We start from the raw sequence: 25153 nt of genomic DNA on the forward strand, positions 1-25153 counted from the left end.
GTATTTAAACATAATTCATTTAACATGCCATCTAATTTGAAAACATGCTTCTTATCTGTGACGACTCTCTGGACATTGGAAATGGCTCACGTCCTTGCCCTGGTGATGTCCTACTCCATGTTCACCATAGCTTTAATACATGGAAACAATCTTCTTTCTTCTATGGGCGGTTCCATCTTCTTGATGAAAGTTCCCGTACACTGCAACACAGAAGACTTCAGTTAAATGCCTCTTCACCACTCAATTTGCAGGTGCCGAATAAACCCTTGTTAGCTGTGAACTAAGCAAACATTAATCTGACAGAACAAACACACGTAAAATTAATATCACTTTGGGTTTTATACAGTTAGTTAGAGAGGCGCGCAGTTCGGTATGAAAGTTCTCCGCGAAACGCGACCGACACGAAAATGCAATACAGCTGAGCGTCTCTTCTTCACTTACCAGTCTGCGGCTGATATTACCGTCCATTACTTTGGAGTAAAACTTTGAGTCATAATAAAATCGGCAATTTAGCACTGCACCAGTTAATTAAGCAAACTTCACAACTAAAAGCACTGTTTCCCGGTTGAAATGACCATGCACCGTAATATGGCTATCCACGTGGCAACATTCGCGCACAAGTATCAGAGCAGTATAGAACAACGTTCACCCCCGGCGATTCCTACAATCAGAGTGTCCCTCCTAGCTTGGGACGCTTGAGAAGCTTGGCTAACGCCGTTGTAGCTATGGGATTCCCGCATGTTTAAAGAATCAACCAATCAACGTGCTTGTGGTCCCCAATAACTTTTATATTAATTTAAAATTAACATAAAACACACTCGTGATGACAGAAAATTGACTCAGATTATTTCTATAGCGAATGCCTTATATTTTACACTTTCCGATCTGTGGAAATCCGTCAACTAACGGAACTAATTCCTCTATAGCGATGTATTCTTCATGCATATATCCATGTTGGTCAACCTGGGATTTTAATTCCGCGCGATCCAAACTCCATATTAGCCACGCCCACGCGTTCTCATTGGCTGAATGTTCCTCTTGGTCAACGTCTTCTACACGTGCCGAGATGTGCTCATTTCTGCAAACGCTAAGCCTTTCCCACGGTTCCAGGGAAGCATCGCGCAGTATTCAGCGACTTTATGTATCCATGGACTTCCGGTCTTAACTATCCTGCAATCTATTACTTTTACCATGTCTGACTGAACTTCATTTCAATAAAATTATTTAATATGACAAATATAAATCTGATTGCTCTTATGGGCCGTCAGGGTACGGCTCAATACGTATATTGGATACCTGGGATCTGACTTAATCTTGTATCTCTCTTTCTCAGCTGCCACCTCGCGTCGAATAGCTGGAGGCGCAGTACCAGCAATAGGGTAGATGTTCTGCACTGGGGTAGGTCTTAAACACCAGTGGACTCTCTGGGAGCTGTGTCCACTAGCTTCGTATGGGCAGATGCTCCCCACACTGATGATCCGCACCCTCCTGCAACAAAGCACAGTCCCAAAGCAGTTGAACGCAGCACACGCTCCGCATTGGAATATTCCTTGAGCTGATCTTGCATATCACCTCTCTACAATGTTTCTTGAAGCTCAGGGAGCGATCAAGCTTTATTCCCATAAGCGTATCATAATTCTCAAATGTCACTCCTTTCCAGACAGCCTCTCTGATACCAAGATGAAATGCGCAGACTTTTGTCTTTCTTGGATTAGGTTTCAGGTAATTCTGTGTGTAACTAGCAATTATTATCTAATCTCTCAAGAGCACTGGCCGGTATTATTTCCATCTTTTCAAAGCTCCTACCCTGTGCAGCAACAGCAGTGTCATCAGCATAGATGAAGCAACTTGCCTCTAGATATTCTGGCTGATCTTTTGTACAGATGTTAAATAGTAATAGTGATAACACACTGCCTTGAGGTAACCAGTTTTTCTGATTTCTCCATCACCTCTTTTTTTTTCTTGAAGTGTGACATAGAACCTTCTGTTCTGGAGCATTACTCGTATTACTCGTATGGCATTTGTTAGTTTCATATCATTGGTAGTGTTGTTTGGCTTGGCAATGAGTTTCCCATGGTTCACTTTATCGTATAATGCATTGAGATCTATGAAGGCAACACCAGTGATCAGTTTATTCTCATATCTATCCTTGACATGCTGCATTAGTTTCAGAACTTGGCGCCAACAAGATTTCTCTGGTCTAAATCCCGCTTAATCTTGAATTAGTCGGTCATTTATGAACGATACACATCTCCCAAGGATCAAACTTTCAAAAGTGGTGTATACGTGGCACAGGAGAGTAACAGACCAAAAATTGTTTGCATCTGTTCGTGCTTTGCCTGGCTTTAGCAACGCGAGCACGTGAGCATTCCTTCACAGCTTTTGTAATTGGAGATTCTAGACGCATCTATTCATCATATTTACCATATATTTGTCCCTGGACCATTCTTAATTTGTTCTGTCCTGATGTCATCCGGACCTAAAGCTTTGTTGATCATGAGAAGTTTGATGGTATGTTCTGATTCTGCTGATGTGATGGATGGCCGAGGAAATTATTTTCATCTGCAGTAGATTTTAATTTCACACGCCCAGTTTTCTTGGTGTTTTCCCCATTACGGAGTAGCTGGTGAGCTATTTGGTTTGGGGTAACTTTGGTAAGATTCTCTAATAGACAATTAGGATCCTTTATCAAGTTCTTGGTCAGCTTCAATGCTCTTCTACTGTTCTGGGCCATGTCAAGGTCTGCAAGTAAGTTCATTCATCTTTCCTAACTTCCGTCGGCGATACTCTTCAAGTGTTCTTCACCTCTCCGAATGGTGTCTTCCGTACGTCTTCTGGTAGTCTTTAACAGATCCTTAGGATCACCATTGAGACCAGCATTGAACTGAGTATAACAACCTCGGAGAATATGTTTACGGGAGATCTTCTTGACAAGTTCCACGAAGCCTTCATAATGACTTAGCTCTGGTTGTAAGTTGCTCAATGCCACATCCAGCACAGTGCATAAGGTTTCCCAGTTTGCCTTTTTAAAATTGAAATGACGTTTGAAAGGAACTTCCTCATTGCTGACCACTCCTACAACTGAACAAGTGACTGGGCTAAGTTGAGTCGTAGGGATGGACTCCTCTACCATTTTACTAACACTTTTAGTTAGTTGTTCACTTATAAATATTTTGTCGGGGTTGTAACCTCTGCGCCATCTGCCGCTGTTGAAATATGGTCTTAGTTTAGAATTGTGAATCAGTCTGATTCATTCTTTTTCTGCCCATTGTTCGTGTTCCTCCCCATTCTTGTCTGTGCTATTACATCCCCAATTATTGATGCTCTTACAATTGAAATACCCCAAGACAATTTTGGTATTCTGCTTATCAAAGTTACTTGGATTTTCAAAGACAAAGTCTTCACTGGGTGTTTTGTAAATAAATATTACAAAATAGGATTCCAATTCTACAGCCAAGACTTCTATATCGTTTCTGAACGTCATTTGAGATGACTTGACACTAATCTCTGGTATGACAAATACGGCACTATCATACTGTTAATGGAAACGTTCAAGAATCAGTCGCATCCCTTCTATTTTAGGTCTGTTGTTGTTGAAACCTCTATGATTTTCTTGGACCACTAGGATATCAATCTTCTTGAGTTTGCACATGTCAGAGAGAAAGATCGCTTTGACTCTGGATAAACCTTCAATGTTTATTAGAGTTATGATTGTCTTGAAAAAGTCTGGTTGTTTATATCTCCCGGAGGATGAAGGATCAACCGCTGGTCTATGACCACCATTGGCCCAGGTTACGCCCAATTGCAATATTCATAATTTCGAGCTTATCTAGTAAATATCCTCAATCTTCGGGGAGGCTTCTTCAGTGAACCCCATAATAATAACTGAGCGAGTACCTGGAAACCAGATAGAGTGATAATTCTTCCTTTTCTCCTTTGTCCCACTGGTCTCACACCAAAATTATTTCCAGAAAACTTAAAAGTGCCACAGCTCCCTATCTGCACTCACAATGATGCACAAAAGGCTGTTATTGTGAAGACTTGCAACATAGGCAGAACATTCCTGAATGCTCAGTACAGAACATGAATAGAGAAGGCTGCAACCACCATAACAAAGAGAATTATTATGAAGTCCTATACTGTAAAGTTAAGTAAATTATGATTAAGCTCTATTCATTATATGTAAAACATTGAAATACGTGCTATATTATCAACTCATGACAATAACTGAACGAGTACCTGTGCGGTTTTCAGCACGTGATTATACTTAGGAGCTGTACTTGGGAGATAGTTCGAACCCCACTGTCTACAGCTCTAAAAATGGTATGCCGTTATTTCCAATGTTCAACCCGTGTTAACGTCAAGGTCGCTTCATTCCCCTTTCAGTCTCATCCTCGTTGTAAAGTCTGTCTCTGTCGGTGTGGCGTAAATAACAATAATAATAATTGTACCGGGCGGTACACCTCCACGCCGCTAATTCAAACATTGCGCTAGTTAAAACTCCTCTACTGGAGGAAGCCTGAACTTTAACTTCCATATTAATTCAACGATTTCTCAGAAGATGTCATTACTATAAATTTTGAAGTGTTCTGAACTATGTCAGTTTCGATTCGTTTTTGTTTTATCTGTAGCAAGAAGTGTGAACATTCTCTTCTAGAGGACACTACTTAAGAACAACAATTGTGCACCCTAGTGCCAAGTGAAGGAACCTTTTTTTGAAGAAATTTAGTACTTATAAGTTTGTTCTTTATTAAATTTCTTTCTGCCATTGTTTAAGTTGGCAATGTTAACCCTTTCTTTCCGCCAGTTTTGAATTTGACCAATAAGGAATTTCTGTAATTAATTTTCCACCAATAAGGTGTTTCTTCTTCATCTGGTGTAGTAGTTTTTGCCATTAACCAATAAAAGTCTTGTGGGCGGGTGTTCTCATTCCTGAAAGGTCTCGAATGTTCCGCGAGGGTATATAAACTGCTGATTTTCGGGTCTCCGGGCCACTTCAGTAACATCTATCTTTGTGTAAATTATGTAGCAGGGGGGCGGGAAGCGCCTCTTTCTTCGGGCAGCAGTTCAACCACCAGGTAATGGCCTTTTAATAACTTCTTTTCTTGCTAGCTCAGCAGTTTAACTCTCGGGGCAGGTCCGAAGCCTATTACCATGTAACTTTCTTCTAAAATGTAAAGACACTTGGTATCAATTCTATCCTTTTAAACTACAAATTGGGATAGAGAGTGCTTAACCCTCTCGAGCTCCCACTCATATTGCTTTGAGGTGAACTTATTTTCACAACCGTTTCTTCCCTTCTAGTGTAATGTAAATCGTTTTCTTATATAAGTCACCTCTTTAGTATGGGATTAGCCCTTGCATTAGCGGCCTAGTGCCAGGTAGGTTTTAGTAAAGTATATTAGGAGTGCAGTTTTGCCTCCTCTCGAGTTGGTATTGTGGAGGCCATGTAATATTTCTGTTTCTTCACTGAATAGGCCTCAGTAGGTTGGGTATTTTTTACCCCTGTGTGTATGTCCTTGGAGGACAGCTTGAAAGTGGAGTTTGGTGTGGCCTTTGATAGGCTTGAACTTAAGAGCGGGTTGCTCTTTCTTAAAATTTGTTTCTGCGTGCCTCGAGGAGGCTTTACTGTGTAATTGGGAGCAAGAGCTCCTGGGCATGATTGGGGTCTTCTGCCCCTTTGTTGAATCTTGTATATCGTAAGGTTGGGCTTATAGCTCAAGAATTGTGTGTCTGGCTCTCGGAGCCCAAATCCTGTAACACTGTAATTGTACACTCTCGATTTGTTGTTTAGCTACTGAGTACCTGTTATATTTGTTATTTCTTGCTCTTGAAAAGAAAATATAACCTTGTTAAATTAACTTTAATTTCGTATTTTGAGACCTGTTCACCCCAGCACCTTCTTTACCTCTCCACATCCACAATACTCCGTAATAATAATAATAATAATAATAATAATAATAATAATAATAATAATAATAATAATAATAATTGTTACCGTATTTTAGTGGTAGGTAGAGGAGAAAGAAGGTGCGGGCGTGAATGGGTTTCAAACTACGGAATCAAAGTTAATGTAAAATTTAACGAGGTTATATTTTCTTTTCAATATTAAGTAATAACAAAGAACAGGTACTTGGTAGCCGAAACACAATTTGAAATGTACAATTACAGAGGTTACAGAGTTTGGGCTTCGAGCCCTGAGTTCACACTTCTTGAGCAACTAGCCCAACTTTCCGATATACAAATTTTAATAAAGGGGCAGAAGACCCCAATCAAACCCTGGAGCACTTGCTCCAAATTACATAGTAAAGCCTCCTCGAGGCATACAACACTCCGTTTCCAAAAGAGCCACACGCTCTTTAATTTAAGCCTCTCCGAGGCCACACCAAACTCCACCTTCAAGTTGTCCTCAACGGACATAAACACAGGGGTAAAATACCCAATCTACTGAGGTCTATTAAATGAAAAGCAGGTTAATTGAATGACCTCTAAAACAATTTGAGAGGAGGCGAACTTGCACTCCTAATACACTTTGATTTTAAAACCTACTTTGGCACTAGGCCGTTATTACAAGGGCTAATCCCATACTACAGAGGTGACTTAATAGCAATTTACATTACATTACGGAAGAATAGGTTGAGAGAATAAGTTCACCTCAAGACGATGTGAGTGGGAGCTCGAGAGGGTTAAGCACTCTCTATCCCGATATGTCGTTTTAAAATAGAATAGATACCAGTTGTTTTTACATTTTAGGAAAAGGTTACATGGTTGAACGCTTAGAACCCGCCCCGAAAGTTAAACTGCTGAGCAAGAAAAGAAAGAATTTATTAATCGGCCATTACCTTATTGTTGACCGCTGCCGAAGAAAGAGGCGCTTCCCGCCTCCTGCTATGTACTTAATACACTGAAAGATGGAACAGAAGTGGCCCGGAGACCCTAAAATCAGCAGTTTATATACTCTCGCGGAAGTTTCTAGGCGTTAGGGGAATGAAAACACCCGCCCACAATGTTTTTATTGGATAGGACCCCGCAACAGATACAAGTTGGGGGAAGATACACTAGATTGGTCAGAAATTACTAAAAGAAATTCGGGATTGGATAAATCTAAAACAAGGGGAAAAAGAGGGGTATACAGCCAACTTAAACAATAACAGAAAGAAACAAAACACAAACTTTTGAAATAAAAATTTCTCCAACAAAATAGTTCTTTGACTCCGCACTAGGGTGCACTATTGTTGATCTTCAGTAGTGTCCTCTAGAAGAGAAAGTTCACACTTCTTACTTCAAGCGAAACAAAAACACATCAAAAGTGACACAGTTCAAAAACTCAAAATTTTCCACGTGGTGACATCTTCTGAGAAAGTAGAGAATTAATAGAGTAGATAAAGTTCAACCTTCCTCCAGAAGAGGAGTTTCAACTGGCGCAACTTTTAAATAAACGGTGTAGAGGTGTACCGCCCGGTACAATAATAATAATAATAATAATAATAATAATAATAATAATAATAATAATAATAATAATAATAATAATAATAATAATAATAATAATAATAATCGCATTTTCTCATTTACCGAGTGCAGGACGCTCGATTTGACGATACAATAATAACCACACTCTCGGCGAATCAATTTCTTCTTTGATTTGTCTACTAAATGTAAAGAAATAGAAACTCTATTGAGGGACTCTTTACTGATTTCTAAAATTATATATGTCTAGTAAACCGTAATGAGTCATTAGAGATCATTTGAATGCTGACGTCGTACGAGACCTCCTGACTTACTGTTTTTGACCTGGTGCAGCCTTTGTAATGAAAACTCTTCGCGAAGTGTAAGCCGCGTTTACAGTGTATGGGGAAACTGCATGTAATTACAGTGGAGAGTAGTCGTGTGTGTTGTGTGTAATTGTCAGAAATATTGGGGACACCACAAACACCCTGTCCTCGGGACAAAAAACAACCCTTGAACGGGCTAGGAATCGAACCCGGAGCAAAACGCTGACCGCTCAGCAGTGGGATGAAAGAAATGAGTTTTATAAATAATTCGCAGACCCCCCTCCCTTACAAATAACGGAATTTAGACGATCCCAATGCTGGCGCACACATTAACCTATCATGATAGCTGAGGCAGCATTACTCTCTGGGGATACTGATTCTCTCCCAAAGCCTCCTCCCCCCAATCCCCACAGATCTTCCACCCTGAATCACGTCCCACACTTCCTTCCTATCAGCCCCATTTAGTGACATATCAAACGGAATTCTGAATCGCAGAGAATGTGATATCAAACATTTCATTGGCAGCCATCAGTCAGCGTTCTCTAGCAATCAATAAATCAGAGCTCGATGCGATTACCTCCCCTAAAGTAATGTCACGTTCCTCAATTCTCGTGAAATACCACAGATATGTGTTCGAGTTTAACGCAACTCGTAGAAGAGGCGAGAACATTGTCCACTATTGCTGGTTCTGTAGCGAAATCGTATCTCTGCCGTTCGCCTGGGGATGCAGATAGGATGCGGTTTGAAGATAAAAGAAGAAACTCCACTTCAGTTTCATAAAACCATCGCTTTATCTGCTTCAAAATGTATGGAACAGAGGCGTGAGGGAATGAAGGAATTTACAGAAATAAAATACAGAAATCATTCCTGTTATTGATATGCCAACGGCATTACCATATTTAATACACCGGTTCTCGGCCGATCACCGCAATTGGACAACATTGGGCGTGGTCAGTACTTGGATGGGTGACCGCTTGGATGGCTCGATCCCCTTTTGCTTCCGGGAAAACAAAGCGTTTGGGTTCCGAGGGAAGTATGGTTGCAAAGCTTGAACATAAAGGAAATGATGGAAGGGTATCACCAGGAATGGTGCCTGCGCCTTAATTTGACTCAACACGGGAAACCTCACAGATTGAGAGCTCTTACTTGATTCGTTAGTTATTAATTCTTCTTCTTCTTCTTTATCTGTTTACCCTCCAGGGCCGGCTTTTCCCTCGCACTCATCGAGGGATCCCACTTCTACCGCCTCATGGGCAGTGTCATGGAGATTCTGACTCTGGGTCTGGGGATACAACTGGGGAGGATGACCAGTACCTCGCCCTGGTGGCCTCACCTGCTATGCTGAACAGGGGCTTTGCGGGGGAATGGGAAGATTGGAAAGGATAGACAAGGGAGAGGGAAGGAAGCGGCCGTGGCCTTAAATTAGGTACCATCCGGAATTTGCCTGGAGGAGAAGTGGGAAACCACACAAAACTACTTCCAGGATGGCTGAGGTGGGAATCGAACCGACCTCTACTCAGTTGACTTTCCGAGGCTGAATGGACCCCGTTCCAGCCCTCGTACCACTTTTGAAATTTCGTGGCAGAGCCGGTAATTGAATGTGGGCCTCCAGGGGTGGCAGCTAATCACACTTCTTGATTCGTTAATTATTACTAGTCATTCCTTATTTATTTATTTATTTATTTATTTATTTATTTATTTATTTATTTATTTATTTATTTATTTATTTATTTATTTATTTATTTATTTATTTATTTATTTATTTATTCATTTATTTATATTGGGATCTTTCCCTCTAACTCCAATAGTTCATGGGACCATGTGACAACGCAAATTTTCCCCGACCGGGTTCGAACACATGGGACCATGCGCCACAGAAATCAACAGTCAAGGGACCTTTTCTGCCTAGTGACAAATGACGCTTCATTTGGAATTTGGACTGAAAATGACTAATCCGAACACATGAGATGACAAATGCCCGTATGGCATAGCGAGGTCTACCGCTACCCTTCCGTTCCGAGATATGAGCACAAGCCTCTCAAGTGCATGGTGCGTTTTCTAAAAGTTTAATGAACTCTCGTTGCAACATATAATTGGCACTTAACAACCTTCATTATTAAATTCATTAATTAATACAAATATATTTGACACCGAATAAAGCAACGGGGAAAAAATTCCACGTTGTCATTTAAGTACACTCACAATCCATCCTTTCACAAATGTCCTTATGTGGACTATTGAAATTACGGTGTCGACTTTAATGATAGAACAAATCACACATTTATTAATCAAGCACTTGAGTGTTACTTCCTTTCTATCCAAACAAATCGGAGAAAGTTGAATTACGTTTCTAAAGTTTCACTTTGTATAATTGGTTTTGTTGTTAATCGGCCCTATGTTTTATTTCAGCTGTTGAATACGACAAACATATACCTTTCACAATATCATAATAAAACACTTCTGCACAATTTAACGCATTCTCAATGCATGGCCAGGGACTCATTATATCCACGCAATAATACTGATGCACTTATAAACATGCTAAAATCAGCTCGGGCGTTCATCAAGTCCTATAAATATCTCTAAAAATCATGCCGCTATATCACTTCATATTTTCTCCACTTTACAGAAGGCCGGAGTTCAGACACCGTTCCTTTCCCCGCAGAGTTAACCACAATTTCCACTAGCTCACAAGCTAAAATTTACTATTATCTCAAGCCAAAGATATGAGAATGTGTGCCTGGTATGAACTGAAACTACGTTCAGTAAATCGGCATTTAATATCCAACCAAATAAATTAACTTAATAAAATAAAAATACAAAACAACAACAAACAAAAGAATTACACAGGGGCCTAGCTACTGTTAGGAGGGTGGATATTCGAACCTGTGAACAATGAACTCTTCGCACACATTAGATACAGCCACGTCTTAACCTAACATGCAATAAATTCTACCACTTTATATTAGAAAGAGAGTGCTCTGACTACCCGACATTAAAATTACTGTTCAAAGACAGTGGTGAAGACCCTACCGTCATATTATCCTGACTCATCTTGAATAATCACTCAGAGGAACACTACTTCATTAACTCACCTAAATTCAACACTCTCTTCCCCCCCCCCCTTTTCCTCTGACAGCATTCGTAAGCACAAATAACCCAAAAACATGCTCATGCAATTAAATAAATTGGGCCGAAAGATACAATTATCCTTAGTAGTTTCCTTCCCGAATAACCTCAAGTAGTTAAATTTAAAAGGGATCATACTGACCACTCTAAGCGAACTAATCTGACAATTCAATACTATAAATTATCTTAACCCTATCCTTACATTTCTACCTATTTGCAAAGGGAATATTAGCATTACAAAGTCATAACTTGGTACTCAACAGCTTTTGATGCGTCCTCCATAGTCCGAGTCCCGCATGATGTGTTTATTCCATGTTGCTGAGGTAGGAGGTCACGGGTTCCAGACGTCCCTCGATGACTCTTGAATAATCCATGGTCTTGGAGTCGTGAACACTGGAAAGATACTATTCACACTGATTTTCACAGAGAATTCTTCTTCACACGTCACAGTTAAAATTCTCCCTTTATTGGTATGATTGCGATCTTTCGCAGAATGAAAGTTTCATATTTGTTAATTTGATACCGGACACAGCTAGACTACCTCAGTCAGACAAAGCTAGTACAGAAATCACGGTTTCGTCACTGCAATAGTTTATTAATGTGAATTAACTTGACATTTGGTTCCTATATTTATTTTAAAAACCTGTCTCGTACGTCTGTTTCTCTGTACTTAACTACAATTACGCCGTCATTCAGCACGATAAATTAGTCCTGGAATTCTGTTTATATTATATTACACGGACTTTCGTGCTACCCTTTTACATGTCTACCTTCAAAAAATTTCAAATTACTCTCACAAACACCACGGATTCTCTCTCTACCACGGGAGATTAATTGAAGAATAGTTTCCTCCGTCCCATATTCGGTACATCACAGCGTCACAATTTCGCGATGCGAACATACGACGTAGTTCACGTAATTACGTGGCGCATCGCGAACGATCCGTACTTCACACAGCACTATCGCTCAGTTTTCACTACTGTTGGGAGATCAGAAGAATGCACATGCCCGGTGAGGCACGGGGCGAAGGGGTTTTCACCAGCAGAGCCAGTGACGCAATGGTTACCATAGCAACTCCGCTACTATCCAGGCGACTTTATATTATCTTCTACTGGCAGCTCTTCGCTCTTGTCAGTTGTAATCCAGCGAACTGCAGAATGTGAGTCAATGTTTTCGTATAGCAGATACGAGCAGATAAGAGCCGATCTGTCTGGGCAGAACAGGAAGTTCGTGCTTGCAGGCCACATTCCTCATTCTTGCATTCTTCTCGACTCTACACAGTACTGACAATTCGTATGATAAATTATACATACTTGCACTCCCGTTTATATCCAGTTTTTCTACACAAAGAACAGGAAAGTCCGACCACAAAACGACCATCTGGTCACCTCACAGACTGCCTGTTGACTAACTACCCTGAGAAGTGCGAGCATATATGGTCTCACATGGAGACGGGGGGAGTTTGGACAGAGGTACTGTCCCAACCCCAACTTTGAGATCTCCAGATCTATTAAGTTTATGGAAATCAGCGATGCGGCAGATTGTGTAGCTCGCCGATCACTAATACTAGATGTCATCGGAACGCAAAACGATCAGTGGCTTAATAGTAATTTGGCCGTCTAAATCAAGTGTCCACCGGGGAGCCCCTATTGATTGTCTGCTTCACAGCTAGCGTTAGGACGCTACATCAGCTTACATAATTCCCTGAAGACGTAATTTCATAAATAATATTATATTATTTTGATTTATAATTTTGTCAATGCCCAAATATTCTTGCTGTTACTTCGACGCGTGATTCATGTTTAATTTAAGCGTTATTATCCCGAAAGTACTTCCACAATCACCTTCTGAAGTTGGCTCCACTGTGAGTTGGTATTTGTTTTAGGGGCGGAGTCAGCAGAAACTATTTTTCCTCCTTGTCTTCCCTCATCGTGCGCGCTCACTTCGGGGGTTTTATAATCCATAATCCGCGTGAGATAGGCGCCAAGATGGCGAAGATGTTACGAAATATAATGAAACTGTGCTCCTGTCCTGACAAAGAAGCTCCAAGCATATACACTTCTCATATATTAATTTCCGAATAAATATTCAGTGTGACGATACGGTCACAATATGTTTGTTTATTTATTTGTCTTCTTTTAAGTAGCGAAGTTAGGGCACCTGGCCCTCACTCACACTTAACCATATTTACAATACTTTTCTGCAGATTTATTCCCTTATAATTTGACAGAGTTGCATCATGCTAACACGTACGCTCTCCCTCCCACTCACATTTATAAAGGAATTAAAATGTCATATTGTGCATTAACCAATATGTAATATTGCTCAAACACACACAGAATAAATGCACATATTACACGTCTATCAACTGGGTCTACATATATCAGAGAAACACAGTCTATCGCCATTCACATACTCAGTTTTATAGTGCAAACGTCAGTCGGCAGCTTTCAAAAGGTAATCCCGGATATCTCTCTTGAACTTAGTTAATGAATCACTGTCTCTGACAATGACCAGTAAGGAATTCCAAAAGCTGCAGCCAGTCACAGTAAAAGGGTTGTTATATGCACAGCAGATGAATGCTGAAGGGAAGTAGCAATGGCAGAGAGTATTACAGATACGAAATGAGGAGAGAGTGTGAAATTTAGCGGAAATCTACTGAGGCGAGTAGCTATGTAAGAGTTTATGTATTAATACAAGGATGTGATATTTACGTCTTATGACAGGTTTAAGCCAGTGAGTTATTTATTTATTGCAGTTAAAAACAGTGTGTACATATAGGTTAAAGGTTACATTTTGTCATTATATCTCTTTTGGTACATCAGTTCATTTTCACCAGTCCTTATCAAGCGTGCTGATGCGTTGTTTAGTACAGTTTATCGCGTAATACCTAGGACAGGTCATGTCGCAGAGACGCCATATACATTCTTCGTCTGGGGCGTGGAATCTGGTGGTTAGGCATATTTCTCGTGGAATTCGTGGACACCGAAGCATGTGTATACATGGCGTAGTTTGTAGTTTAGGTCCTTCCATTAATTGTTCCTTATTACCTCAGTTTCGTAGAAATTTTCAGGTGTCTGCTGGGCTTTCTGTCTCCTTTCTTGAAGGACGGTACTCGATGCGGCGGTGCCTGGTAGTCCGAATGTTTGTTTGATGTCTTCCAGAAAGAATATTTCTTCTGCCATTTTGTATGCCATTCGATTCTCTGTAAATTTTGAGATCTTTAGGATCCCTGTCAAGCGAAAATGAAAACCTACAGCCTGTGTTCCAGTCGGTGATAGGGTCAGGGATGGAATGAATGAAGCCCCATCTTGCTGCAAGGTTAGGAATTGTGCCGGCTGCCGAAGGCTGTCGCGCTCCTCTGGGGCAATGATTAGTGACTGAGAGATGAAATGAAATGATGGTGGAGAGTGTTGCTGGAATGAAAGGTAACAGGGAAACCAGAGTGCCCGGAGAAAAAACTGTCCCGCTTCCGCTTTTATCCAGCACAAATCTCACATGGAGTGACCAGAATTTGAACCACGGAACCCAGCGTATATTTACTTGTGCGTTTATTCTGCGAGGGTTGGTAACAGAATGTTTCTCATCACTGGTGGAAATGATGTCACATCCTACGTTGGCCAACGGCAATGCTAGTAGCTATTCTAGCAGTGGAGAATGGCATGTGCTGCTCTGTATTAGGTTATAAAAATAAATGTTATTCTGAAGGTGGGCTGGTGGGTCCCTGGGCATCGTAAAGAACACATCTCTCCTCTAAAAGGAATTCCACCTAAGTTATGCATCATTTCTTATTCCTTATGATGTTATAAAGCTCGCTTGAAATGTAACTTCTACCGTCTGGTCAAGAAAAAAATAACAAGCATTTTGCTTCTATATTGTTTTCTAATTTTGTTAATGATCTTACGGTAAGAGTTAAAAAAATAATCCGTTGCTCTGTGTTGGAGGATTGGAATATCGTGTCCTACTCTCTTTGTACTCGAACTGTTTTCGGAAGCGTGAACATGTCCTCAGATTAATACCCAATAGGGATCACAAGCTTTGCCTGCCATCTCGGTGTTGAAGGTAAAATAATCAGTAAGAAAACCAAAGGGGCAGATTGATAGAAAATATATTACTTTAGCTTTCATACTTTCACATTTTTATTTTCAGTACAATATTTATTACAGCATTTGAATCTCCTCCTTCTGCTTACAATTTGTGTGTTCTCGTTGGTCCAGGATCTATCTAGAATTAGAGTCAATGATTCTTTCCGACACTATTGTAAGCATAGCAACCAGTATTCGTCATCTGCAGGGTCTCTCAGATAAACTAAGACCGAATGCACGTGTTTGTACTCTGCGCCACGGCAGCTGCCTCAGCCGAACTTATGTCACACGCGGCCGCCCCGCTTTAAGCATATATACAATCTTATATGAAATCTTACCTTATAAAATATGCTGAACGTGTCGTCCTTCCTGGGTTATACAGGCATTGTATCTCGTAACCACATTCTACCTGACCCGAGTGAGTTCTGCCAGTGTAATATTTCTGATTTCATTCGTAATGTTTTCTTTCAGTTCCTCAAAAGTGTGAGGATTTGTTCGATACACTTTTTCTTTCACTTTACCCCACAAGTAAAAATCACACACTGTTATATCTGGTCAACGAGGGGAGAATGCACCAGTAATGATCACTCTGTCTGCAAACAATTCCGAGATTATATGAAGGGAAAACCGACGCGATTTTCCTTCTACTGTTAATTGATGGAAGAATGGCGTCAAAATATCATTTTAGGATCTCCCTGCATTTACTCTCGTCTCTAAAATATATGCCCAGTTATTCGTCGTGCACTAACAGCACACCAAACGCCAATCTCCCTATCATAATGATGGACTTCGTAAACACCACTAGGATTTTCTGCACCCCAATAGCGAGAGTTACGACTGTTCACAAGGCCATTAAGATGAAAACAGAAATTTTACATTTTAAAAAAAACGAAAATGCGGTGTTGCAATGATAACTTTCTCCCCATGTTAACAGCTGAGATTCGGATTGGCGACTCATGCTTGCCAGGTCGAACACATGCACGCTGCTTGCAAGGTCAAGAACTATGTGCGCGCCTCCCATACTGCAGCTACCGTAGCCCAGACTACAAACACCTGCGTTCGGTCTGGGTTTATGTGAGAGACACTGCATAAGTTGCCATAAAAACGAGTACCATTTAGTACCTATCGTACTTGGTGGTTATTTGAACATTGATCTGAAGTCAGCACCTGGCCAAGGGTTTTGTGATTACACTGAACATGTATTCCGACAAACACTATCACCATTCGCAAGGTGGATGAAGTTAATGACTTCTACATTTTGTATAATCCTTTGCTTTAATTATTACTTCTGACCGAGAGAAGTGAATATAGAAATGAAGTGTTTTCTTTATGAGAAACGTTTGTAGGATATAATATTACATGTATTGAACTTTTAAATCGACCAGCCAACATTTCAGAGCATTTCATGTTACGAGAAACATACTGTTGTATTCTTACAGGTATTGAAGAAAATGTAACAAATTCAAATTTTCGTGGATGCGTTTTATCAGGATAAAGTCTTCCGCTTGGATTGTTGTAATAATTTTTTTTTCACAAATGTATGTATTTTTAGATGGGTACCGTAGAAATGGTTACAACAATATCGAAGCAACCGTCAATCAAAGGTCGTTATAACCGATAGTCGCACAAACCGGGTTTTTGTTTAGTTGCTAAAAATATCATGTCTGTAAGTTTTAGGCTTCACATTTACGTGATTAATTAAAAGAATTATGTTAAACTATGGATCCCGTGCGAGAAATCTCGCATGTTCATTAAGTATGTGGTGGAGTAGCCCCCTGGTGAATACTGGTGAACTAAGGAACACGCAGATCAGTAACATATTAGATAGTCTTACATACCACTTACTGTAATCTTTGATATTTTAACATTTATGGTATTTACTTGAACAGCAGCAAATGCAAGTGCATTATTGTACTGTCGAACGTTTCGGAAGTAATTTTTGATTTTACTACAATTCTTTTCTTAACCGATAATTACAACATATTATAATGACATAAAACAGGCGTCTCAGCGGCCAAAATGTGAAGTGGACAGCAGTGATGGTGGGTATTTTCCTACAGCAACAGTATTTGCAAATCGCACACTTCGTACAATTATTTAAAACTCACTTGTGAATATGTTATCGATATTTATGAAATGAGAGTGCAATTAGTCACTGCTAATGTCTAGTCTCTTTCTTTTGAATGCTTATTTGTCACGATCCCACAAAAGGGATCTATACCACTGAAATAATATGTATGATCTTCTAAAACGTAACTTGGAGAAGTATTGTATTTACAGAACAGTATTCGTGAAGTGGGACTGCTAGGAATTCCATTTGCTTTCACTTGATCGGCACAGTATTTGTTATTTAATACTTAAACCATCCGAGTTAAGATTCTAAATGTGTTCAGATATTGTGACAAGCTTGACTTTTAGGTACATTTCTTCGAAAAGAGTGGATTTTTCTCTGACCTTCGAAATGTAGAAATCATTCAGTGTGATATATCCAAATCCTTTGCGATATTGGCGTTTGTTTTCCAGTTTTTAAATCGCAATGATATGTATGACTTTTCTACAATATTAAATACTTTGCGACGTGTTCACAGTGATGATTGCCTTGATTATGTAACAAACAGAGTGATTTAAAAATCTATAATAATAAGCGTTACATTGTTGTCAGAATTCCCCAAATACGCAACAAACAACATTCAACATTGGACGTTATAGCCGATACTTATCTCCAAAAATGTAATCTAAATACGTCGTTTTATAAGACATGTCGTAATAATCGAGTTTTTAAGTACAGTGTTTGGATGGGACCATTAGATTTCTCCGTTGTGTACAATACGTCATTAAAAAGCGATGTCGCAGTAAACGGTCTCGACAGTACTTTCTTCGCACCGATACAGGCATGTCTCATAGTGACGTTGGGATAGAGGAGGTTTAGGATTAGGAAGAAAGCCACCGAAGCCTTAATTAAGCCAGCATTTACGGTGTGTGGAAATTAGAAACTAAAGGAAAACCGTTTTCAGAGCTGACGACAGTCTGGTTTGAAACCACAGTCTTCTGAATGCAAGCTCACAAGAAAAAATATAAAATATGCGATGAGTCCGTAAATAAAGCCTAACATTTAATTTGAATTCGATATTTCTTGTAATTCGTGACAATTCTTGTCCTGGGGCCGATGACCTTAGATGTTAGGACCCTTTAAACAACAAGCATCATCATTATCATCATTATCATCAATTCTTGTCCTTCGGGTAGTTTTGGTGGTGGTGGTGCTTATTGTTTTAACAGGGAGTTCAACTGGGCAACTATCCTCTATTACAGTAACACTAATTATAGGGGAAAGAATTGAGGGGTTCAGACACCTCGAAGTTATCGGCCAAAAGTAAGACAAGGGCCAGGAAGGGCGAGAAAATGAAGATTAAAGTGAGGAAAATGGCAAAGTAAGTAGAAGAAATTCTAGGAGTCAGCTAAGGGCCCCGTCGTTACCAACCCATACTCCCATACTCCCGCGCCTGTGGCCCCTTTAAGCCTCCTTTTACCACAGGAAGGGGTTACCGTGGATGCTACTTTACCGCTCGCACCCCTTGTCCTTCGCGTCCCACAAACACCTGTTTTCAAACAATCATGCGGTTTTTTAAATTATTATTCATGGTGTGAATTCCTACGAATTCGTACTTGAAAAACTCGTTTAAAGGAAGAATTAATTATTTTGTCATCTGACGAACACTGCTTATGCACTGAACCCACTACTATAACAGTTTCATTATTTAAATGCCGCGATGTGGATTTCAGAATAAATTGCTCCTTACAGTCTGAATCCATTTTAACCGTAGCCTAACCCATGAAGCACCTTACATCATTAAATTCTTGCACCCAGACATCCTAACACTTTAAATGATCAGTTCCCACTTTTTTCCTTAGCGAGCGTGTTACCTTCGCGGTGTGGGTCACGTAGCTGTGAGCTGTACTCGGGAGAGAGTGGGTTGGACTCATCCCAACTGTCTGCAGCCCTAAAGATGGATATTCATTGTTTCCCATTTCTATACCATGCAAATTATGGGGTTTAACCTTAATTATGGTTGCAATCCTAATCTTGTCCTATTTCACCGTCGTCTTAAGACATGTGTGTGTCGGTGCGATAATAAGAATACACCACCCCTTTCCGTTCTTCTCCTCCACAAGTCGTTTCTTTCCTTTCCTTATTCTTTTTATCTCTCGTTATAGTTGAAGATCTGAATATTCATTCCCATAAAGTTCACAGATAATCAAGGGGAGATGTTTTTCGTTTAAATCTTTAGCACCTTCTTCATAGAAAGTAATGCATAGCGTTGGAAGAGTATATCATTTAAGATCTGTCAGAGACATTCAACTCCTAAATCCACCAGCACTCCGGTGGTGAGAATAATCTAAAGTTATGTGATGAGATTTGGTTGAGAGATATATACAGTATGAACTTGGCAACTGTTGTGAGCTACAAGATATAGTTTAGCGTATCTTGGGTAACAAAGTTAGCGTGAGATAGCTTTATTAAGGCAAATCATGCAAGCTCTTTGTGTCTACCTGTTCTTGTGTTTGTTCATGCATATCATGCCTTCCCCGAGTATAAAGGGTCAGACATGCCAATACTAGATGAACATGGAAATTTGCATCGTTATTCCTGTATAAACACTCCTTTCAGCCTGCAATGAGACTGAATTTCTTCAAAAGACCGCAAGTGTAAGAAATTTTCTCAACATTCACTCCGTTAATTATTCCAAAGTGCACAGAGGAAATTTCTAAGAAGTCAAACAATCGAATTAGAAAGAAAAACGACCCTACTCTTAATCTTTCTACATCAAACGGAAAAGAATAGAATCATCAATATGTTTTTTGGCTTAGAAAACAAGGGGGCGAGTACAGATTATTTGGTTATCCCCCTCTTAGTAGCCTCTTAGGACATGCAGCGGTGGGCGGGGAGAGCTTACAGGTAATTCATCCTTTGACTCCTACCACAAGGGATAAATCAAAAGGAAAAAAAAAAAACTATCCACACATTGATGGATTTGCGGATGATCTGGCACTACTAGTTAATAACCTTAATGAAGCTCTGAATCAAATCACAAATCTTCAAACTATTGCTGGAAAAATAGGATTAACAATTCCATTTGAAGAAACTAAAATAATGGCAATAAATCCCATTTTAATAAGCACTGTTCAGATATGTGGGAATTAAAAAGTAAAACAATTTAAATGACTTAGAGGAAGTATAACATACATTTTAAATGAAAAAAAATCTTGGACAGAGAGAACGACTAAATTATCCAGAGCCCAAAAAGTAACCAGAAATACGTACAATTGGCCAAGAGACGTGAAAAGCCGCAGTTTATAAACCCTCAGGGAATGTTCGAGATCATTCAGGAATAAACCAGCCACACCCTCTCACTTTTATTGGTAGGTCTCAAAAGTAACACTCAGAATCGGAGAAGAAGCCTGTGATAGGTGGAAAATTAATTACAGAAATTAGTGATGGGTTGCATTAAAAACTGGCGGAAAGAAAAGGTAAATATTGCCAACCCAAATATAAATGAACATCAAATAGTTTTCAAAAACGTAGAAATACAAAACCTTTAAATTATAGGTTCTTTCACGTCGCACCCGGGAGCATGATCATAGTGTTTAGTGGTGTCCTCTGTAATAAATGTCCAAAATTCTTGATGAATGTCAAACAAAACGAGGAGAAATTCACTCAGGTTAGGCAACTGCACAATAACAAAATTACATAAGATTTCGGTGGTGACATCTTCTGATTAAAGTTCTAACTAGTTGTATTATTGGATTCACATTTGATAGAGAGAGGAGTTCTTTTAGGCGCTCATTTTGAACGCGCGGCGTAGAGGTGTACCTCCAAGTACAACAACAACAATAATAATAATAATAATAATAATAATAACAATAATAATAATAATAATAATAATAATAATAATATGCAGACTTGTTATGTAGAGGTAGCGTGCCTGTCACCTATTCCAACTCCCTGGTTTCGATTCCAGGGTGGTTCAAGGATTATGATTCTGGACTGGGGAGTTGAACTGTGTTCACTTGATAACCTACGAGATTTTCTGAAGCTCTTCGTTACGTGAAGAAAGCGCACAGTGAAGAGATGACGCTACTTACCTATACCCGTAATATTTAAAGAAGCGTTTTGAGAGATAGGGCTGGAGGGAGGAGCATTTCACGTGCCATGCACGTTGTCGCCACATTCCTGCATTCCTTTCTCCTTTCCTTGGCTTTTGGCTCACGTGTTCGTTATTTCAGACCGCTGTGTTCTGTTGTTCGTAACTCGGTAGTGAGAAGTTTGGCAACCCCAAGCAACACGAGCCGGCCAGCAGGCTTATCTCCATGATAACCATACCCGCTATTACCTTTTCCCCACCCAGGCTGGCAGTAAACGGACCTCCCTCTAACAACTGTCATAATGAATCTTTCAATATTAGGAATATTCCAAAGACAAAATCTATGTCAGTAGGTAAGAAATTCAACAGAATTGAATGTCAGATTGGTGATTCAAAGCTGGAACAGGTAGATGATTTCAAGTATTTAGGATGTGTGTTCTCCCAGGATGGGAGATTGAATCAAGGTGCAGTAAAAGTAATCCAGTGAGCTCGCGGATGCCATGAACAGGAAGTCAGCTCCCGGACGAACTATCTTTACATCGGTGATACTGGTCTTCCAGGCCTCTGGTACTGTGTCCCCCATAATAATCTTATTGAAGAAGTCAGTAAGCCATACTACACGTTGTTCTTCCAGAAGATTCCATACTTCGACTGGGATATCATCTGCACCAGGCGCTTTACCAGACTTCATTTTGTCGATGGCAGTGGAGACTACTTCCGCAGTGATAGCGGGAACTGGGCCGTGAATGGGATCAGGTAGAGGTGGATGAGGGAATTCCTTGTTGCACGTATCCTCAAAATTCCTTCCAGCGACGTAGTAGGTCATGTCTCTTTTGTAGGACGAGCCCATTTCTGTTTTTGATGTTGATAACATGACCAAGATCTTGTGGGGCGCGCTTATAAGTGCGGGCAAGTTTGTAGATTCTATTTGTGCTACCAGTTATATCAAGCTCGTCATAGATGGCTTTGTAATGTGCTGCTTTTGCAGTTGCTACAGCTCGTTTTGCACTGGACTTAATCCGAGCTGCGTGTCCGGTGCCATGTTTCGTAAGCAGCTTTATTTTCCCTAGTTACCTGCTGCATATAATCATTCAACCTCCAAGTCTGCTTGTCAATGAGGCGTCGATTTGGTTTTTCGACACCTACGGTGGATGACGCACATGTCTTGATGGATTCAGGCAGTGTGTTCCAGCCATCTTCTATATTGTGTAATTTGAAGTCAATGATATGGTAGATCGATGTTCTAATGGTCTCCACCATTTATTGCATTCAAACTTCGTGCTGGGACTCACAAACACATGACTTGTATGGTCTGCGGCATCTAGTACAAGTAGTTGGTGTTGAGGAGTAGCGCTGTCATATGGGATCAGTTTCGTATCCTTGACAATCGCAAGGTCTCTTCATCGTGTCATCCAGTAGTCCATTTGGGACATAGGCCTATGGCTTCCACTATAGTAGGTGATAAGGTGTGAATTCCGCTTTCTACAAAAGCTGGTTGGTACAGACAGATCCCACCCTCCTGCAAATTCTAGGATTCTAATGCCATCAATGTTACGGCAACCATATCCGTGGCATCCTTGGTTTCGTTCAAATCCATCCCCTTCATGAAAACCAATTTTGTATTAAAATTTTATTCTAATAGACAATTTATTATTATAAACATGATATATGCTTTTGGGCTTATGCCGCGTAAAGACAATTTTGTATGTCTATAAGTACGGGCCGTGAAAGCATCAATGGCAACAATTTATTATTACCTGACCTGAGCGTGCTTAAAGTGCAAAAATAGATGTTCAAATTTTGTAATTTATAAGTATGCTTATCTTTTACATTGTCAAGTTATCACAATGGTTTATACTGAATATTACAATATACGTGCGTTATACGGTTGCTGATAACGCTCTACGTATGTGTTTTCAACTGGTGAGGACTATTTGAATGAAGTCACAATTGCACATTTTTTTAAACTGACTGCTAAGAACATCCTTGAGAAAGATACTTAATAATATGTAATGGGTCCTGGATGCACAGTAGGTTTAATGAGATCATTTAGTGACCAGCACTTCTTCAGATTTATCTGAACTCATCCCGCACAGAGATCTCAGTTTGTATTTCCCACTTTTTCTGACCTGAGCTTTAGTTAATTATGATATGAGGAGGACAATAAGGACCGTGTGATGAACGACAAGTAGGTCCCGCTTAACGAGCAATGAAGTAACTCTCAACTTAAGAGGGTAATTTTGTCGGTACATTATAATCTGCTGTGCGGTGTCGAGCTCATATATCAACCGGAGAGTACGTCCGCCACATGAACACTACTCAGCAGGGGGACTTCATGTCTTACCCAGTATCTCTTCCTGCCAATGCATACTGCTCCTTTTTACTGTTAATTCATCCCTTTGTAGGAGAGGCAGTAGAGCAGACTTCCTTAAATGCGATGATTTATTACTACGTCAGGATGTCGCCAAGATATACAAAGCAGCTCAGGTATATCTCCAATGGATTAAAGGCCACGCTGGTATAACTATGAAAGAGATAGTAGACAAGCTAGCGAAAGAATCCACACCTTGTGAACAAACCGTTACCATATCCTGATTTCCTACCCATAATCAAACAATAGGTCTCCAGGGAATGGTCTGAGTACTGGAAAATGTCACAGCTTACAAGTGGAAAGCACTATGCTAAAATTCAGCCCACCATAGCAAAGCAAATATGGTTCAAGAAATTGAAACTAACTCGCAGAAACTTTCCATGTTTAATAAGAATGCGTCTGGGGCATGGATGCTAACCCAGTCATATACACAGGATTAAGGTCTTCGACAACCATCACTGCTCAGAAGACCTTAGAGAATTAGCCGACTTGAACAACATCATACTTGCCATGTAAGAAATACTCCCAACAACAGTACCATTTGTACTCTTCATTGGTGAAGTTAAATTCCCCACTGTCAACTTCAGTTGCCATCCTGTTCTCATACCTTACTCCACAATTATGCGCTGTAATTTACCAGCATTTATCACACAGTAGTATTGATTTATAAGATATGACTTTTTATTTCAAGCACGAAATATATGTACCATAACTGTATGCTCACTCTGTAAATGCTGGCCGAATGATCTTCCGAGGCCTAACGTCATTAGTAGTAATTAAAAACAAACATCAAAATTATTGCATGAACAAACTTCGCAATTTTTATCCTAAACATCTTTATTAACCTTCATGATGCCAGCCTTAAATATAGGGGTTACGCTAAAAATGCCAAGTAAATTTCAATGAAAATGCACACACTAAGGAAAGATATTCTCCTACTTATATTTCTGGAGGTAGATCATTGTTCTTTTATTCCGTGGCACACAGGTGACTTAGGGAACATGTTGTGTACCACTATTGTTGGTATAGCGTTTCATTTAAATCACTCTATAATACATCACCTGATGATAAAACATCCCTTATTACATCAACTCTCATATATTTAACCATCGGTACTCTCTCCCTCTCTGTACTCTGACTTGTTCACTCCGAAGACTGTGCACTTGCCATCTTTTTGCGATCTTGAGAATTTCGCATCTTTACACAAGCGACGCGAAGTGAAGCGGTCGTGGCCTTATTTAAGGTACAGCCTCTGCATTTGCCCGGTGTAAAAATGGAAGACTACCGAAATCAATCAATCAATCAATCAATCAATCAATCAATCAATCAATCAATCAATCAATCAACCAATCAATCAATCAATCAATACTGATCTGCATTTAGGGCAGTCGCCCAGGTGGCAGATTCCCTATCTGTTGCTTTCCTAGCCTTTTCCGAAATGATTTCAAAGAAACTGGAAATTTATTGAACGTCTCCCTTGGTAAGTTATTCCAATCCCTAACTCCCCTTCCTATAAATGAATATTTGCCCCAGTTTGTCCTCTTGAATTCCAACTTTATCTTCATATTGTGATCTTTCCTACTTTTATAAACGCCATTCAAACTTATTCGTCTACTAATGTCATTCCACGCCAACTCTCCGCTGACAGCTCGG

The sequence above is a fragment of the Anabrus simplex genome, chromosome 6 (assembly GCF_040414725.1).
Source record: "Anabrus simplex isolate iqAnaSimp1 chromosome 6, ASM4041472v1, whole genome shotgun sequence".
Classification (NCBI taxonomy): Eukaryota; Metazoa; Arthropoda; class Insecta; order Orthoptera; family Tettigoniidae; genus Anabrus; species Anabrus simplex.